The sequence below is a fragment of the Meleagris gallopavo genome, chromosome 12 (assembly GCF_000146605.3).
Source record: "Meleagris gallopavo isolate NT-WF06-2002-E0010 breed Aviagen turkey brand Nicholas breeding stock chromosome 12, Turkey_5.1, whole genome shotgun sequence".
NCBI classification, from domain to species: Eukaryota; Metazoa; Chordata; class Aves; order Galliformes; family Phasianidae; genus Meleagris; species Meleagris gallopavo.
The window spans coordinates 7,482,495-7,486,456 of record NC_015022.2 but is presented as its reverse complement, the minus strand read 5'-3'; positions in this window follow the sequence as shown (position 1 = coordinate 7,486,456).

Below are 3,962 nucleotides of genomic sequence, written 5' to 3'. Positions count from 1 at the left end.
TATATATATATATACGCGCCCTACTTTTCCCAAGTTGACCTGGACCAAATGTTGACTAACAAGAATTACATCCTTCATTTGTTTACTCTGAAGATGTTCCCCAGACCAGTAAAACTAGATTTTTCTCCCCCTGTGTGGCAGGCAGTAACTGTGATAAATACTGTACGGTTTCCTTAAGTTCCTCCTGGGTGGGTTAATATCCAGCATTTGTTAATGAAGACAGATGTGGCATTGTTCACACCTTAATTGAATATAAATGCTAGGCTGCCTTCACTTTCAATTCTGCATGCAGTTAAGATAAAATAAAGCAAAGGAAATTATGCAGAAGCACGCAGGCTGTTTCCATTATAACAAATTACTAAAATGTATTTCAAAATAATTTTACACTAGGCAAGAGCCTGAAGGCAATGCTTTTAATTATCAGAGAGAAAAAGAAACTTGGCTTCAGATCTGCTTGAAGCAAACCAGACTCAACTGTGTTCCTGCTCCCCAGCTCAGGAGTTCCACCCAGCTCTCCCAACTCAAAAAATTAGTGGCTGTATCTGGTAACTGAGAGGGTGGAGGACAGGAAACGGTAGAGGTTTCAAAGGCCACCAGTAGAATTCATAAACAGAAATAGAAGAACCTTAATTCCTCATCTTTAGTTCCACGATGTGATATGATTACATTAAAGTTACATCAATATTTCTACAAAATTCTCAGAGAAAGGGGCACACAAGAAAGGAGGCAAATCACCCTGACAGGCGAAAGTCACTTTTCAAGTCTCTACACCCTGAATAATCCTCATTTCAATTTAGTTTCTACTCGTCAGCCCTACAAAGTCTCCAAAAACACAAAGGTGTACTGAATCTCCTTCACAATACTAAATCCATGGGGTTTACAAGCCAAAATCACAGGTTCTGTACAAATAAGAAACTGCTCTTAGAAGTTGTTCAGACACCTTTAGAACATTTTAACTCAGATTTCTTTGCAATGTTTCTGGCAATCAAGGCAAAAGAGTAAGAAGGAAAATTCAAAGCTAAGTAGCTTTCAAAGCAGGCAACACAAGCAACCCAGTAAGTCACTGAACACTGCAGACAAATGCTGCAGTGTCTTCTCACCAGTCCTCTTCCACAAGTGATAGAGAAGGAAGCCCATATCTTAAGTTTCCGAGGGGAATTTTCATGTGTAAATACCAAAAACCACCACCTGCATTTATAAAAACAGCTCCATAGCCTACTTCACAATTTAAACACAAATCATGGCACCTGAAGACATCGCTGAGTCAGTTTATCATCTCAAACATGAAGTCTTATTGGCAACTCACTGAAAAAACATGAAACTGCTTTATACTTACATAAAGTACTCCCTGCTTGAAACACACCGGCAGGATGCAGTCGTTCAAGACGGGGCATCTGAATTGAGGCCAAAGTCCCCTGGATTTTCCCCATCTGTATTGTAGTACTGAAGTTTAAATTACCTATTCACTTCTCTACAACACCCTAGAATCATGTAGGGTAGAGAACAGCCAGTCTTCTTATTAAATAGCTGGTGGTTGCTGTTTTATTTATTTATTTTTTTATTTCACGTTTATCATTTAGTCCTGAGTTCTGCTCTCTAGTCTAATCCTTTCTTTGAAAACCTGACAGAGCAGAGTTGGCCATCCGTTAAACATTTATAATTGGAAAGGAATATGGCTTCTACAGCATTATATCATAACAGAAAACACCACTCTATTAACTTCTTTGTGACTGAACCTTTTGCCTTCTTTTCCAGGGGGAAAGCTTCCAAGGCAGAGCACACCCTTCCTTTTCATTATCTGAGTGAATATTTCGTGGCCTTCATGTGTGGGAAATCTTCAAGCATCAGCGCTACTTGGATTCTGCTTCCAGTGAGGTCAAGGAGCTGAAGATAAGGAAGCTATGTTTAGCACTCCTGGAACTCCCCCAGAGCGAACACCTAATAGACTGTAATACAGCACCAGCAGACTTCAGCATGTTCTCTGCACCTCTGAGGGGCTCAGAATAGAGGGCGAGATTCTGCATATATGGACTCGCGGAGTAGACCAACTGTGTTTATCCTTTCTAAATGAATTCATTAGCAATGAGATATTTAACAGCATTTAGCAGCTACATCCGTCATCTGGACTCACATCTTTGTTGCAATTCCGTTGAGAACAAATGTGTTAACTCAGCTTCAAGGAGGAAACAGGAGCCTCAGCTGTTCCTTAACAGCTGCCTGTACAACATATTTAACATGAATAGGTTGCATTAAGTGTCTAAGTGAGACCTTGTTCCCCATGCAGAATTTTCTCCTTATTCCTTAGACTTAAACCTTCAGTACAGAGGACAAGGGGTCCTTAGGCCAGTCATGTTCTGTCTCAGCTGCCACTCTATCCTGCTTTGAAATCCTTAGATTTCCAGCTGTGCCAATATCTACTTGTAATTTGCCTGTAGAAGAGACAGAGAACTATATGGACTATTCACTTCTAACATGGAAGATCTCTTTCAACATGCAGTTAAAAATAATATCCCAAGTCTTATTTCCCATTTTTCAAGACAGCTGAAATTACACACTCAGCAACTGAAGGCTTTAGTAAGATATGAACTGACATTCTGCTAAAGAGGCTGTGTCAGGAGATAGCATACAAATACTCAGGTTTCTTAGCAAGTCCATACCCTGTAAGCACTCATGAAAATTTCATCTCCCCTCTCCCCCCATACTTTCCCGAAGAAATCAAGGGCACCAGTCACAAATGTACCCAGTCAGCATCACCTGCATGCAATATCTTCTTGTTTCTCTATAGAGATTCTCTGAAATCATGTTATCAGACAAATAGCCTTGCTTGGGATTTGTCCTGATGGCACCTGCAATTATTTTCATCTGTCAGGGGAAAGAAAAAAGAACTAGAACAAGCTGTAATGCAAAGTAAACTATTTATTTATTTTACATCAATCTTTATGAAAATAACATGTTTTGTGATTCAAATTTCTTGTACCGTGTATTGCTCATTTTCAACATGGCACTTAAGGAAAGGTTCACCAAAACAGCTATGCAATTTCACCAAAGTGACTCAATACACATTTCTCACCTTAGTATGACTGAACATAAAACTCAATTTATCAAATTTAGGACAATTAATTCGTTCTCGATGTCATAATGAACAAAAATATTTCCCTTTCTGCTGAAGTATCTCACCACGTTCACAAAGACTGAGGGCAAGAGAAGAATCTGTCACAAAAGACACCTAAAGGGCAACCAAATACTCTATTGATTACATACCTGGTAAAAAAATAATCTGGTAACAGCTGATGATAGACACATATGCAGGTAAAGCTGAAATACTGTGCAGTCTTAACAGCTAGAGGTATTGTGCACCAACATTCTGGCTATTTAACAGAAGATGACAGAACATTTTTAAACAAGTAACCAGAAGTTTCACTGAAGAGTCATGTATAAGCATACAAAGATGGAGAAATATTCCACAGCATGCAAATGAGCAATTTGGTTTACATAACATACTGGGAATCATGCATAAGAAACTCAGTGCACAGAAGTGCATGATCTTCAATTAAAAACAAACAAACAAACAACAAAAACACATTCTCTACAGTCTTTATTTGCATTAACAAGTCCACTTCCTAAGTGGCTGCTAGGAATGTTAAATCCTCAGACTGTTTTGGAAGATTTCTCCCCTGTTGTGAACAGTTCATATCTACACAGCTCAGCTTCTGCAGGCTGACAAGTCTCACTGTGCTTTTGCTCTGTCATTTGGTTCAAATACTGGTTGTGCATTTTGTGTAGCCCCAACTGTAGTTACTGCTCAAAGCTGCCAGATTAAGCACTGCTAGAAAACTAGGATTTGCCTGAAGTCATCTGTAACAGCAAGGTAAGCTTCCTGCTATATGCATTGCTTTTCTGTTCTCTGTGGATTTCTAGCAGCCATTGCTCAGATGCCTCTTTCTTTCTTTCTTTTTTTTTTT